The 17,129-nt window shown below is 37.3% G+C and overlaps 1 long non-coding RNA gene across 1 annotated transcript in view; it reads right to left on the bottom strand.

The window, feature by feature from the left end:
• LOC112607312 overlaps window positions 1–17,129 on the bottom strand; it is a 283,004-nt gene that overhangs the window by 264,232 nt on the left and 1,643 nt on the right. Inside the window, exon 2 of the long non-coding RNA XR_003115761.1 lies at window positions 16,445–16,578. This is a non-coding gene — a long non-coding RNA (uncharacterized LOC112607312). The remainder of the gene's footprint in view (window positions 1–16,444; window positions 16,579–17,129) is intronic.

Genomic DNA, 17,129 nt, shown 5'->3' with positions numbered 1-17,129 from the left:
ACACCGACACAAAAAAAAAAAAAAAAAAAAAAAAAAAAAAAAAAAAAAAAAAAAAAAGACCAGCCTGGGCAACATGGCAAAACCTTTCCTCTATTTTTAAAATTAAAAAAAAAAGAGAGAGAGACAGAGAGAGAGAAATCCAAAGGTATACATTTATAATTAACTACTTAATTATACTTATATAACTACTTATTACACAGGTACATAATTTTCAAATATAATTTCTAAAACTGTAAAACTGTAAGTCATATAAATATAAAAACAGCATGAGTCAAAATGTTAAGTGTCAAGGAGTTTACTTAACTGAGTAATTAATGAGGAAACCAGTAAGTTAAAACCAATTCATTATAGAATTTGACTTACAGAAATTTGTATTCTCTACTGGATAAAGTCCATTTGCATTGCCAAGAATAGGAATCATTTACATTGTTATGGGCCAAAATCATTTGCATCCTTTTCAGATGTATAAAATTTCTCTTTTATCCCTACAGAGTTGTAAAATAGCCTAGTCAATCAAAGATGATCAAAAGTACACACTCATTTAGAATCAGATAATCCCTGGAGAGTCCCTACACATTCAGCATTCCCCTGAAAGAAAACCCAGTTATCAGTTTTGCCTGCTTCCAAGTTTTTGACAAATTTTCTTGATATAATTTACTAATTAGTAAACATGCTTTCTTACGTATCACCTAGAAATGTTTAGTAAAGTTTTCTGTACCTTGATATAATCAAGGCATATCAGAGAATATTTGAGGTTAGTATAAACTTTAGAAACTTCACACCAGGCCAGGTACAGTGGCTCACACCTGTAATGCCAACATTTTGGGAGGCCAAGGCTGGAGGATCACTTGAGTCCAGGAGTTCAAGGCTAGCCTGGGCAACATAGTGAGACCTCACCTCTACAAAAAATAAACAAAATTAGCCATGCAAGGTGGTATGTGCTTGTAGTCCAGCTACTAAGGAGGCTGAGGTGGGAAGATTGCTTGATCCCAGGAGGTAGAGGCTGCACCACTGTACCCCAGCCTGGGCAACAGAACAAAACCGTCTCAAAAAAACAAACAAACAAACAAAAACACTTTATACTAGTTTAAATCATGGAACATTAGTAAATTATAAAAACATAATGAAATACTGATATATGAAATAGGAAATACTGCATAAAATATGAATAATTTTTATGTATGCAATATAAAAACATAATCACAAACAAAATATCCATGAGGAAACAAGCTGTCAAACAAAATATGATCAACTTTGAGTTTTCCTATCAGCAACTTTTCAAAGTTGAGAAAATTTTAAGGGATAAAACCTTAAAACTGAGAAAAGTCCAGTAACATCTTTCTGGTGAACCACAAAGGGACTATACTGAGGAGATCCCCAACTCAAAGGAAATAGACTGTAGCACCAATTGGCCAACTTTAGGTAAGTGGTGGGGTACATTTTACCCAAGTGAAGGACGGGATTGGGCCTGGGGCCCAACTTAGGACAATCTCTCCTAAGATAGAGAAGGTTAAAGGCCCTTTTAATAAAAGGCAAGGACACTTGATTAAACTTAGGTTCAAGGCCCAACTTAGGAAGCTTAGAGTCCTTCCTAAGATTTAGGGGGTTAGAGGCCCCACTTAGAAAACTCTATATTGGTTAAAAATGGATTTGGCACTATGGGATGCTAACCACTATTCTCTTTGGATTAATCTGCCTTGCACTCTTTGCTGATGGCTATGGGTGACAGGATTAGGTATATACAAGATCATGGGACATGGGGAACTTTTTTTCTTCCCCAAGGGGGAAACTTGAGAGCTGATGGGTCTGCTGGAAAAGATCCCTTCACAACTGACAAGCAGCCACCTGAATTTTGATTCAATGTCACTGCAATGAGTGGGTCTTTCTCTAGCCTCCCTGAGCTCTCTACCTTCCCTGTTCCATGCAGGCAATGCTTCTCTCTCTCTCTCTTTCCTGCCAGCCGTGTGAAGAATTGCCTGCTTCCCCTTCGCCTTTCACCATGATTGTAAGTTTCCTGAGGTCTCCCCAGCCATGCCTCTTGTATAGCCTGCAGAACTGTGAGTCAATTAAACCCATTTTCTTCATTAATTACCCACTTTTAGGTAATTCTTTATAGCACTGTGATAATGGAATAATATACAAAATTGCACAAATGGAACAGAATAGAGCCCAGAAATAAGGCTGCACATCTACAACCATCTGATCTTTGACAAAGCTGACAAAAACAAGCAATGGGGAAAAGACTCCCTATTCAATAAATGGTGCTGGGATAACTGGTTAGTCATATGCAGAAGATGGAAGCTGGACCCCTTCCTTACACAAAAATCAACTTAAGATGGATAAAAGACTTAAATGTAAAACCAACAACTATAAAAACCCTGAAAGACAACCTAGGCAATACCATCCTGGACATGAGAACAGGCAAAGATTTCATGACAAAGCCACCAAAAGCAATCACGATAAAAGTAAAAATTAATAAACTTAAGAAATTCCACACAGCAAAAAAACACTATATCAACAGAATAAATGGACAACCTACAGAATGGGAGAAAGTATTTGCAAACTATGCATCTGACAAAGGTCTAATATCTAGTATCTACAAGGAACTTAAACAATTTAAACAAATTTTCAAGAGAGAAACAAACAACCCCATTAAAAAGGGCAATGAGCCGGGTGCAGTGGCTCATACCTGTAATCCCGGCACTTGGGAGGCCAAGGAAGGAGGATCGTTTGATGTCAGGAGTTCAAGAGCAGCCTGGCCAACATGGTGAGACCCTGTCTCTACAAAAATACAAAAATTAGCTGGGTGTGGTAGCACGTGCCTTTAATCCCAGCTACTTGGGAGGCTGAGACAGAAGAATCACTTGAACCCAGGAGGCAGAGGCTGCAGTGAGCCAAGATCATACCACTGCACTCCAGCCTGTATGACAAAGTGAAACTTTGTCTCAAAAAAAAAAAAAGAAAAAAAAAAAGGCAAAGGACATGAAATGACGCTTCTCAAAAGAAAACATACATGCAGCCAATGAGCATATGGAAAAAAGCTCAATGTCACTATCATTAGAGAAATGCACATCAAAACCACAATGAGATACCATCAGTCAAAATGGCTGTTACTAAAAAGTAAAAAACAACAGATGCTGGCACGGTTGCAGAGAAAAGGGAACACCTATATACTGTTGGTGGGAGTGTAACTTAGTTCAACCGTTGTGGAAAGCAGTATGGCAATTCCTCAAAGAGCTAAAAGGAGAACTACCATTCAATCCAGGAATCCCATTACTGGGTATATACCCAAAGGAATATAAATCACTCTACCATAAGACACATGCACACAAATGTTCATTGCAGCACTCTTCACAGTAGCAAAGACATGGAATCAACCTAATTGTCCATCAATTATAGATTGGATAAAGAAAATATAGTACATATGGTACATCTAGTTCTAGATCCTTGAGGAATCGCCATACTGTTTACATGTACCCTACAACTTAAAGTATAATAATAATAAATAAATTAAAAAAAAAAAAAAAAGAAAATATAGTACATAGACACCATGGAATAGTATGCAGTCATAAAAAAGGCTGAGATCATGTCTTTTGCGGGAATATGGATAGAGCTGGAGGCCATTATCCTTAGCAAACTAACGCAGGAACAGAAAACCAAATACCACATGTTCTCACTTATAAGAGGCATCTAAATGATAAGAACTTATGAACACAAAGAAGGAAACAACAGACATTGGGGGCTTCTTGAGGCGGGGAAGATGGGAGGAGCAAATGGAGCCAAGAAGATAACTATTGGATACTGGGTTTAATACCTAGGTGATGAGATAATATGTGCAACAAACTTCTGTGGCATGTGTTTACCTATGTAAAAAACCTTCACATGTACCCCCAAACCTAAAATAAAAGTTAAAAAGAAAAAGAAAAAAAAAACTGAGAAAAGTCCATCTACAGCAAGACGCAATAGCTCACACCTGTAATCCTAGCACTTTGGGAAGCTGAGGCGGGCAGATCACTTGAGGCCAGGAGTTGGAGACCAGCCTGGCCAACATGGTGAAGCCCCATCTCCACTAAAAATACAAAAATTAACCCGGCACGGTGGTGGGGGCTTGTGATCCCCGCTACTTGAACCTGGGAGGCAGAAGTTGCAGTGAGTCAAGACTGAGCCACTGCATTCCAGCCTGGGTGACAGAGAGAGACTCCAACTCAAAAAATAAAAAAGAAAGAAAAGTCCATCCACTCAATTTTTCCCCTTTCCCCTCGCAACTAAGAAATGATTGCCATTATTTGAATTTTACAATGGAACAACTAAATCCAAATCACAGAAGCATAGTCTGATGAAGAAACTTGAGGCCCAAATAATTTCTGTGACTCTCTGAAGTCTCAAAACCACTGATTCAACAATACTAGTTTGTATACAAATTATAATTCACATTTGTACTATATTACATAAAACTGGGCCTTAAACATAAAAGTAATTTTTAAATTACTGAATACAATAACTAATTAGTTAATTGATACACACAAGCACATTGAGGGAATATTTGGATTTTTAGACTATTGTCTTGAAAGAGAATAAATCTCCTTTCTTGGAGGTAAGCATCCCAAATTTGCAGAAAATTGATTATTTGCAATTTTTCACTCAATAAACATGTATACCATGTGTGAATTAACTCTGTGTAGCCGCATAACATAGTGATTAAGAGCATCAACACTTAGTGCCAGACTAGGCCATCAGCTCTACTACTTCAGCTCTGCCTCAGTTTCCTGATCTGTAAAACAGATAATAATAGTACGTAACAAATGTAAAGCATATGTAAGGAACAAACTGGGCACAAAGTAAGCATTACCAACATGTTTGTCAATACCAACATGTTTGTCAAGTTTGTGGTTCCAAAATATATGGTCTTCGTTCAGAATGACTGTAGGCTTTAAAAAAAAAAAAAGAGGGACAATAAAATGTGGTCCTCAGACCAGCAGCAGCAACATCTGAGAATTTGTTAGAAATGTAAATTTTGGGACTCATCAGAGACCTACTAAATCAGAAACTCTGGGGTAGGGCTCAGCAATCTAAGCTTAAACAAAACATCTATCAGGTGATTCCAATGCCCATTAACATTTGGGAACCATTGCTGCAAATAATAGGATTTTATCTCTTCCTCTCTAGATTTTAGTGCATGTGTGTGTATATATATTCATTAGTATACTTGGTGTTTTGCACATCTCATCTTTTGTCATAAAGCTACTGAAACATAGTTTCAACACTGAAGGTAACTTCACACCCATTAGGATGGTTATAATAAAAAAGATGATGACAAATGTTGGCAATGATGTGGAGAAATTGAACTCTTTATACACTGTCGGTGGGAATGTAAAATAGTACAGCCACTTTGGAAAACAGTCTGACAGTTCCTCAAAAGGTTAAATGTAGAGTAACCATATGATCCAGCAATTCCACTCCTAGACATATATTCACAAGAATTGGAAACAAAGTCATACAAAAATCTCTTCTACACAAATGTTCACTGCAGCATTATTCATAATAGCAAAAAAGTGGAAACAACCCAAATGCCTATCAACTGATGAATGGACAAACCAAATACAGTATATCCATAAAATGGAATCTGATTCAGCCATAAAAAGGAATGAAGTACTGATACATTCAGCAATATGGGTGAACCTTAAAAACATGCCAAGTGGCTGAGCACGGTGACTCATCCCTATAATCCCAACACTTTGGAAGGCCAAAGCGGGTGGATCCCTTGAACCCAGGAGTTAGAGATCAGTGTGGACAACATGGTGAAACCTTTTCTCTACAAAAAAAATACAAAAACTAGCTGGGTGTGGTGGTGCACACCTATAGTCCCAGCTACTGAGGAGGCTGAGACAGAGGTTGCAGTGAGCAGAGATCGTGCCACTGCACTCCAGCCTGAATGACAGAGTGAGACCCTGTCTTAAAAAAAGAAAAAAAAAAGTGCTAAGTGAAACGAACCAGTCACAAAAGACCACATATTGTATGATTCCATTTATATGAAATGGCTAGAAGAGGCAAATATAGAGAGAAAGGAAGTAGATTAGTGGTTGCCTGGGGTTGGAGGAGATGAGAGGAAAACAAGGAGGAGGGATGGCTAACAGGTACAGAGTTTCTTTTTTTCTCTCTCTATTTTTCCTCATTTGGATGAAGAAAGAAAAATTCAGTTAGCTAAGGATTGAAGTCAACTAAATTTCAATTAATTGAAATGTTAGGAAAATTAAGTGTTTTTTATTTATACATGTTATAGTATTACTAATAGATGAATTTTTTTTAAATTAGAATTTTTAGCACATCCTTAGAATAACTTTTATTCTGTATTAGTTTTAGATTTTTGAAACACAAATATTAAATATAAAGTTAATTGTTTTAAATTTTTTAGTTAATGACCACCAAAAACAATACCTCCCTTCCTATTTGAACTGTCTTAAAACTCAGAGTTAAATTTAAACCTTAGCTGGGAAAAGGTCTATTTCAGGTTCTTCTAACTACCTGAGGTATAAAATTTCTTTTGAGGGTGATGAAAATGTTGTAAACTCAATAGTGATGGCTGGACATGGTGGCTCATTCCTACAATCCCAGTACTTTGGGAGGCCAAGGCGGGAGGATTACTTGAGGTCAGGAGTTCAAGACCAGCCTGGCCAACATGGTGAAACCCCGTCTGTACTAAAAATACAAAAATAAGCTGGGCGTGGTAGTACACGCCTGTAATCCCAGCTACCCAGCTACAAGGAGGCTGGGGCACAAGAATCGCTTGAACCCGGGAAGCAGAGGTTGCAGTGAGCTAAGATCACGCCATTGCACTCCAGCCTGGGTGACAGAGTGAGACTCTGTCTCAAAAATAAATAAATAAATAAATACAATCAATAGTGATGGTTGCACAGCTCTATGACTACATTAAAAAACATGTAATTGTATACTTTAAATAGGTGAATTATATAGTATGTAAATTATACCAAAAATAAAAGTTATTATTTAAAAAGCTTAAAGGCATATGCTAAGATATTATTATTGATGGAAAATACATGTGATATAACAATTTATGCAATAACAATAATCTATATTTAAAACTCTAAATTGTATTATCCTGGAAGTCAGGGAGGGAAGAACAGGTCAAAAGTAAAGGTTCTAAATTATTCACAAATATAGTGACTGATGAGACACTCAGATATTGCTTTACTCTTGATTAGAGCAAAAATTAAAATATAACCATTGAAAACAAAGTATTAAGACCAAAATGTAATATTCTCAAAATCACTAGGGTAAAGAGACCAGAAGGAATTATGCTTAGCTGTTAACTGTGATAACCTCAGAACTATGGCATTACTAAGTGATTTTATTTCCTTTTCATATTTTTATTTTCCATGTCTTTTCCAATGAATTATTTTATTTTTGTGTGAGTCTGCTTATCTTTGTGACCCTGACTTTTCTAAAATCCAATTTTACTTACTTGTGTATTCACTTACAGTTAAATGTTTAGTTAATATATTCAGATAATTCAAAGTTCAAAGGACAGAAAAAGCATAGTGAAAAATCTCCTTGCTACCAGTACACCTAGCCCCCACCTACCACTACTCCAACCATGGAGTCTAAAACTGTGATCAGTTTCTTGGACATTTTTGGGGAAATATGTCATGAATATACATTGATTATTTTAATACAGATACAATTTAATATATCTACTTCACCTTATTTGCTATACTCACCTTGCTTTTTTTTTTTTTTTCTGGAGACTGCCCCATATCAGTACCTACAGAGCTTCATCTTTCTTTTCAATGGCTACATAGTATTCCACTGTGTGGATGTAACATAATGTAACATAATTTATTTAGCCAGTCTCATGCTGACATAATACTTTTTTTTTTTTTGAGAGGGAATCTCGCTGTGCTGACCAGGCCGGAATGCAACGGTGTGATCTCAGCTCACAGAAGCCTTGACCTCCCAGGATCAGGCAATTTTTGTGCCTCAGCCTCCTGAGCAGCTGGGACTATAGGCGCACACCACAACACCCAGCAATTTTTCTTTTTTTTTTTTTTTTTTTTTGTATTTTTAGTAGAGATGAGGTTTTACCATCTTTGCCAGGCTAGTCTCGTATTCCTTACCTCAAGGAATCTGCCAACCTCGGCCTCCCAAAGTGCTGGGATTACAGACATGAGACACCGTGCCCAGTGCCATATTACTTTTATAACTGACAAGAACAACACAGGAATGTTAGGGGAAATTTTATCCAATTTTCTTTTTTAATTTTTTTCAACTTCATATGCTCTGGATCAGTGTTTATTATTTGAATGTTCTTTTTTAAAAAGGATTATTACCCACTAATTTAAACTCATAGCTTCTTTTTGACAATACCAATTGGAATATTGCTGCTTTATGTATATATAGACTTTGTGGTCAGAACAGAAGATATACATCTGGGTGGAGCCCACCTCAGCACCGCAAAGCCACTATAGCCAGACTGCCTCTCTAGATTCCTCCACCCTGGGCAGGGCATTTGTGAAAGAAAGGCAGCAGCCCCAGTCAGGGGCTTATAGATAAAATTCCTATCTCCCTGGGACAGAAAACCTGGGGAAAGGGGCGTCTGTGGGCGCAGCTGCAGCAGACTTAAATGTTCCTGCCTGCTGGCTCTGAGGAGAGCAGCAGATCTCCCAGCATAGGACTCGAGCCCTGCTAAGGGACAGATTGCTTCCTCAAGTGGGTCCCTGACCCCAGTGCCTCTTGACCGGGAGACAGCTCCTAGCAGGGATCAACAGACACCCCACACAGGAGAGCTCTGACTGGCATCTGGTGGGTGCCCCTCTGGGATGAAGCTTCCAGAGGAAGGATCAGGGAGAAGTCTTTGCTGTTCTGCAGCCTCTGCTGGTGATAGCCAGGCAAACAGGGTCTGGAGTGGACCTCCAACAAATACCAGTAAACCTGTAGCAGAGGGGCCTGTTAGAAGGAAAACTAACAAACAGAAAGGAATAGCATCAACATCAACAGAAATGACTTCCACACAGAAACCCCATCTGAAGGTCACCAACATCAAAGACAAAAGGTAGACAAATCCACAAAGATGAGGAAAAACCAGTGCAAAAATGCTGAAAATTCCAAAAACCAGAACACCTCTTTTCCTCCAAAGGATCACAACTTCTGGCCAGCATGGGAACAATCCCGGATGGAGAATGAGTTTGACGAACTGACAGAAGTAGGCTTCAGAAGGTTGGTAATAACAAACTCCTACAAGCTAAAGGAACATGTTCTAACCCAATGCAAGGAAGCTAAGAACCTTGAAAAAAGGTTAGAGCAATTGCTAACTAGAATAAACAGTTTAGAGAAGAACATAAATGAATGGATGGAGCTGAAAAACACAGTACAAAAACTTTGTGAAGCATACACAAGTATTAATGGCCAAATTGACCAAGCAGAAGAAAGGATATCAGACATTGAAGATCAACTTAATGAAATAAAGCATGAAGACAAGATTAGAGAAATAAGAATAAAAAGAAATGAACAAAGCCTCCAAGAAATATGGGACTATGTGAAAAGACCAAACCTACGTTTGATTGGTGTACCTGAAAGTGATGGGGAGAATGGAACCAAGTTGGAAAACACTTCAGGGTGTTATCCAGGAGAACTTCCCCAACCTAGCAAGGCAGGCCAACATCCAAATTCAGGATATACAAAGAACACCACAAAGATACTCCTCGAGAAGAGCAACTCCAAGACACATAATTTTCAGATTCACCAAGGTTGAAATGAAGGAAAAAATGTTAAGGGCAGCCAGAGAGAAAGGTCGGGTTACCCACAAAGGGAAGCCCATCAGACTAACAGCAGATCTCTCTGCAGAAATCCTACGAGCCAGAAGAGAGTGGGGGCCAATATTCAACAATCTTAAGGAAAAGAATTTTCAACCCAGAATTTATATCCAGCCAAACTAAGCTTCATAAGTAAAGGAGAAATAAAATCCTTTTCAAACAAGCAAATGCTGAGAGATTTTGTAACCCCCAGGCCTGCCTTACAAGAGCTCCTAAAGGAAGCACTAAACATGGAAAGGAACAACCGGTACCAGTCACTGCAAAAACATACCAAATTGTAAAGACCATCGACACTATGAAGAAACTGCATCAACTAACGGGCAAAATAACCAGCTAACATCATAATGACAGGATCAAATTCACACATAATATTAACCTTAAATGTAAAGGAGCTAAATGCCCCAATTAAAAGACACAGACTGGCAAATTGGATAGTCAAGACCCACCAATGTGCTATATTCAGGAGACCTATCTCACGTGCAAAGACACACATAGGCTCAAAATAAAGGGATGGAGGAATATTTACCAAGTAAATGAAAGGCAAAAAAAAAAAAAATCAGGGGTTGCAATCCTAGTCTCTGATAAAACAGACTTTAAACCAACAAAGATCAAAAAAGACAAAGAAGGGCATTACATAATAGTAAAGGAATCAAGTCAACAAGAAGAGCTAACTATCCTAAATATATATGCACCCAATACAGGAGTAACCAGATTCATAAAGCAAGTTCTTAGAGACCTACAAAGAGACTTAGACTCCCACACAATAATAGTGGGAGACTTTAACACCCCACTGCCAATATTAGACAGATCAACCAGACAGAAAATTAACAAGGATATTCAGGACTTGAACTCAGCTCTGGATCAAGTGGACCCAGTAGACGTCTACAGAACTCTCCATCCCAAATCAAGAGAACATACATTCTTCTCAGTACCACATCACACTTATCCTAAAATTGGCCACACAATTGGAAGTAAAACACTCCTCAGCAAATGCAAAAGAACAGAAATAAAAATCAAGTTTCTCAGACCCAGTGCAATCAAATTAGAACTCAGGATTAAGAAACTCACTCAAAACCACACAACTACATGGAAACTAAACAACCTGCTCCTGAACGACTACTGGGTAAACAATGAAATGAAGGGAAAAATAAATAAGTTATTTCAAACCAATGCGAACAAAGACACAACGTACCAGAATCTCTGGGACTCAGCTAAAGCAGTGTTTAGAGGGAAATCTATAGCACCAAATGCCCATAGGATAAAGCACGAAAGATCTAAAATCGACACCCTAATATCACAATTAAAAGAACTAGAGAAGCAAGAGCAAACAAATTCAAAAGCTAGCAGAAGGCAAGAAATAACTAAGATCAGAGCAGAACTGAAGGAGATAGAGACACAAAAAACCCTTCAGAAAATCAATGAATCCAGGAGCCGATTTTTTTAAAAGATTAACAAAATAGACCACTAGCCAGAGTAATAAAGAAGAAAAGAGAGAAGAATCAAATAGACACAATAAGAAATGATAAAGGGGATATCACCACTGATCCCACAGGAATACAAACTGCCACCAAAGAATACTATAAACACCTCTACGTAAATAAACTAGAAAATCTAGAAGAAATGGATAAATTCCTGGACAGATATACCCTCCCAAGACTAAACCAGGAAGAAGCCGAATCCCTGAATAGACCAATAACAAGTTCTAAAATTGAGGCAGTAATTAATAGCCTACCATCCAAAAGAAGCCCAGAACCAGATGGATTCACAGCCTAATTCTACCAGAGATACAAAGGGGAACTGGTACCATTCCTTCTGAAACTCTTCCAAATAGAAAAAGAGGGACTCCTCCCTAACTCACTTTATGAGTTCAGCATTATCCTGATATCAACACCTGGCAGAGACACAACAAAAAAAGAAATTTTCAGGTCAATATCCCTGATGAACATCAACGCAAAAATCCTCAATAAAATACTGGCAAACCAAATCCAGCAGCACATGAAAAAGCTTATCCACCACGATCAAGTCAAATTCATCCCTGGGATGCAAGGCTGGTTCGACACACGCAAATCAATAAATGTAATCCATTGCATAAACAGAACCAATGACAAAAACCACATGATTATCTCAATAGATACAGAAAAGGCCTTCAATAAAATTCAACACCCCTTCATACTAAAAACTCTCAATAAATTAGGTATTGATGGAATGCATGTCAAAATAATAAGAGATATTTATGACAAACCCACAGCCAGTATCATACTGAATGGGCAAAAACTGGAAGCATCTTCTTTGAAAACTGGCACAAGACAAGGATACCTTCTCTCACCACTCCTATTCAACATAGTATTGGAAGTTCTGGCCAGGGCAATCAGTCAAGAGAAAGAAATAAAGGGTATTCAAATAGGAAAAGAGGAAGTCAAATTGTCTTTGTTTGCAGACGACGTGATTGTATATTTAGAAAACCCCATCATCTCAGTCCAAAATCTCCTTAAGCTGATAAGTAACTTCAACAGTCTCAGAATACAAACTCAATGTACAAAAATGACAAGCATTCCTATACACCAATAATAGACAGAGAGGCAATTCGTGAGTGAATTCCCAACCACAATCGCTACACAAAGAATAAAATACCTAGGAATACAACTTACAAGTGATGTGAAGGACGTCTTCAAGGAGAACTACAAACCACTGCTCAAGGAAATAAGAGAGGACACAAATAAATGGAAAAACATTCCATGCTCATGAATAGGAAGAATCAATATAGTGAAAATGGCCATACTGCCCAAGTTAATTTATAGATTCAATGCTATCCCCATCAATCCACCATTGACCTTCTTCACAAATAAGAAAAAACTACTTTGTTTCATATGGAAACAAAAAAGAGCCCATATAATTTTAAGAGCCCAGACAATCTTAAGTAAAAAGAACAGAGCTGGAGGCATCAAGATACCTGGCTTCAAACTATGCTACCAGGCTACAGTAACCAAAGCAGCATGGTACAGGTACCAAAAAAGATATATAGACCAATGGAACAGAACAGAGGCTTCTGAAATAATACCACACATCTACAACTATCTGATCTTTGACAAACCCGACACAAACAAGCAGTTGGGGAAAGGATTCCCTATTTACTGAACGGTTTTGGGAAAACTGGCTACCCATATGCAGAAAACTGAAACTGGACCCCTTCTTTACACCTTATACACAAATTAACTCAAGGTAGATTAAAGACTTAAACATAAGACCTAAAACCATAAAAACTTTAGATGAAAACCTAGGCAATACCATTCAGGACATAAGCATGGGCAAAGACTTCATGACTAAAACGCCAAAAACAATGGCAACAAAAGCCAAAATTGACAAATGGCATCTAATTAAACTAAAGAGCTTCTGCACAGCAAAAGAAACTACCATCGGAGTGAACAGGAAACCTACAAAATGGGAGAAAAATTTTTGCAATCTATCCATCTGACAAAGGGCTAATATCCAGAATCTGCACAGAATGTAAACAAATTTACAGGAAAAAAACAACCCCATCAAAAAGTGGGTGAAGGACATGAACAGACACTTTTCAAAAGAAGACATTTATGCAGCCAACAAATACATGAGAAAAAGCTCATCATCACTAGTCATTAGAGAAGTGCAAATCAAAACCACAATCATTTCATGCCAGTTAGAAGGGCAATCATTAAAAAGTCAAGAAACAACAGATGCTGGAGAGAATGTGGAGAAATAGGAACGCTTTTACACTGTTGGTGAGAATGTGAATTAGTTCAACCATTGTGGAAGACAGTATGGTGATTCCTCAAGGATCTATAACAAGAAATACCATTTGACCCAGCAATCCCATTACTGGGTATATACCCAAAGGATTATAAATTATTCTACTTTAAAGACACATGCACATGTATGTTTATTGAAGCATTGTTCACAATAGCAAAGACTTGGAACCAACCCAAATGCCCATCAATGACAGACTGGATAAAGAAAATGTGGCCCATATACACCATGGAATACCATGCAGTATGAGTTCATGTCCTTTGCAGGGACATGGATGAAGGTGGAAACCATGAGTCTCAGCAAACTATCACAAGAATAGAAAACCACATACCACATGTTCCTACTTATAAGCGGCAGTTGAACAATGAGAACACATGGACACAGGGAGGGGAACATCACACATCAGAGCCTGTTGGGGGTGGGGGGCTAGGGGAGGGATAGCATTATAAGAAATACCTAATGTAGATGATGGCATGTGTACACCTATGTAACAAACCTGCACGTTCTGCACATGTATCCCAGAACTTAAAGTATAATAACAAAAAAAGAAGATATACATCAACAACAATTTTACTGAAGCAATTTTAAGCAATACACTTTTCATTTCCCTTTTCATTCCTCTTTCATTTAAGTTCCTAGGTATGTGTGAAATAATCACGTTAATATTTATAGTGCCGCATTTTAAATCACAGTAGCACTCTGACAAATCTGCCTGCCCAATGGACAGAATGGGAGTTAACCAATCATCAATCATCATCAACCACAAATATGTATTTATTTATACCTTGTTTTCAGGATTCTGTTAGACCCTAGAGTTGCATTTATATTACACCTTTAAAATCAGCTTCTAAATGGGTTTCATCTCATAGTCCACCACAGCTTTTTTTTTTCACATTTTTTCCCTTTGCTTCAATGACACTAACCTCTCCTTCTTCTAGTTCTATGTCTACCTTCTAACCTCAGGCTCTTCTTCCTCATTCCATCCTTAATCTTCTCCTTCTTCTTCTGTTCCAAGTATCTCTCTTCTAGGCACTCACTAGGCAAGCTCAATTACTCTCCTTGTTGACTCATCACCTCTAGATGGGTGATTTCTAAGTTTATTGCTCTCTCCTAACTTTGAAGCCCATATTTTTAACAGTTCCACTTGGTGTCCTGCCAATACTTTAACATATCTAAAATCAAACTCATCCTATCACATAAACCTGCTCCTCTCTAATCTCACCCATTCATATATTAAAACAACAAATATCTACTGAGTGATAGTTTACATATGTCATGGTGCTAAGCTTAGATCCTACCCAAAAGCAGCTGAGAGTCTAGAACAGTCAGCAAGCCTAGTATCTTTGTTCAATACCTTTATTCTAGCACATATTTTTGTTGTGGCAGGCTAAACAAGATAAGTAAAAGATAATAGTAGAAAATAAGACAAATAAGACTGGAATGGACTATTGAGATCAGAATATCGACCTTATTCTTCCTCAAGAACTGAATTCTTGTTTTAATTATAGGCTTAATTCTATCAACTTAATTCTGTATAAAATGGGGAGCTCCAAGAAGTTTTTGAGCAGGAGAATCTCTACATTCCATTTTCAGAGGTCGAATCTGGCTAGAATGCATAAAATGAATTTAAATGGAGAAGTATTAGAAAATAGGTCACACAGATCTATGAAAGAGATTATCTTAATCTGAACACATATAGTGAGAGATTCAAACTCAAGGCTTTTCACAGCCTGGCTTGACCAGCCTATAGAATTTTGTCTCAGAATACAATACTTTTAGGCTTGTCAGGTTTCAGCACACTGGACACTAACCATCACTGAATACATGCCCCATCCTGCCCAAACTGTTTTTCAAGGCCTAGCTCAAAAATTTTTGGGAAATAATTTTCTCATTTCCCTCAGCCAAAATGAGCTGTTCCCACAGCATTTTATTTGTAATTTACTGATGCCACTTAATCATTCTCCTGCCAAGCTGTAAACTCCTTGCAGTAAAGGATTATGCATTATTTACTCTGGTTTTCCTCAAACTTGGCACACTTCCTGACATATATGAAACATCTTATTTAATGTTGGGTTATATTGGCACAGTGGAAAGTGCACTGGCTTTTGGAATTAGACTTAAGGACTGAATCACTCACTAGCTACATTACTTTAAGCAAGTATTTAACTTTTCTTAAGCTTAATTACCTATAAAATTACCTACTTCTTGCAAATTATTGTGAAACTTTGAGGTCAATTCTAAAAATCACCTATAAAAAGCCCCTAGCAAAGTATATGGTACATGGTGGGTATTTAATAAATGGTAACTGTAATTATGGCCCTAGGAATTTTTTTTTTTTTTAGTTTCAAGTGAAACAGCAGATTTTTTGTACACAGTATAATCTTCAAACCCTTTATTTCCTCTTCAGGTTTAACTATGCTCAATTATGACTATCCCTGGTTGAGAGAATGTACTCGACAAACATCTGTGACTGCCTACTACATGCTAAATGTTGGGAAAATTTTAACAAAATGGAAAGTTCTCAGTGACAGGGCCTCCTCTCCTTGCCTGTACTACCCAAGAAAGAACATTGCTGAATTTCTGGGTCTCATATAAGATACCATTCTGGTACTATATAATTGCATCCTTCCTATATGAATTCAGAAACATTTATTAGCTATCCTGTAGCAGGCATTGTGCCAGAAACAAAATGGAGATGCAACAGTCCCAATCCTGAAGAAGGTATTTCATTGTTTCACTCGTGATAGTGTATCTTTGTTTTTACAACACAAGAGGAGCATTACTGAGTTTCTGTGGCATATATGCATTCTATTAACACTGTATAATTTCATCCTTACCTATAGCTTTCTGTATATGAAACCGAGTAAAATCTGATAAAATGTTCCAGTCTTTAGTATTTCCTATGTTACTTTTTGGTTTGTGATCTTCTTTCATAGTAACTTGAAGATTTACCATCCAGGTGCCAACAATTCTGGTGAAGAAATAAAAGACATGTTGCTAGCTCATTAAAGTTTTCTGGACTTTCACCAACTAGTAAAATTAAAATTATATAGTAACTACTATTCTTATTGATAGTCCTTTCTTATTTCAGAATTCTTTTAGCAGTCTAAAGTACCTATTCAGCCATCTTATTTGTTTTGGTAATATAGCTAAGAGTTCTAAATCACTATTTGTCAAATCCATTAGAGGTGAACTGTAGTGGAAACTGCAAAACTCTGTAACTTAAATGTAATTTCATTGTAATTAGTAGAACCTAAGTAGAATCATGGAGTTAGTAATGAAAATATTTTAATTCTAGCAAAAAGCAATCAACCACTTCCTAAAACAATGCTTTTTTTTTTTTTTTCCTCTTGGGTTTACTCTCCTCCTCCTTTATTTACAATTTATTCTTACCACAGAACTAATAGATTAAGATGTTCTTTGTTCGGTTATACTTATAAAATATGACCCTGACATCTCTTTTTCTATTATATTACTTATACATCTAATATATTGCTTATTATTATGCTATTTTTCTGCTTC

This window comes from Theropithecus gelada, chromosome 14, assembly GCF_003255815.1.
Source record: "Theropithecus gelada isolate Dixy chromosome 14, Tgel_1.0, whole genome shotgun sequence".
NCBI classification, from domain to species: Eukaryota; Metazoa; Chordata; class Mammalia; order Primates; family Cercopithecidae; genus Theropithecus; species Theropithecus gelada.
The sequence above is the reverse complement of the archived record's forward strand: the minus strand, read 5'-3'. Positions and strand labels throughout refer to the sequence as shown.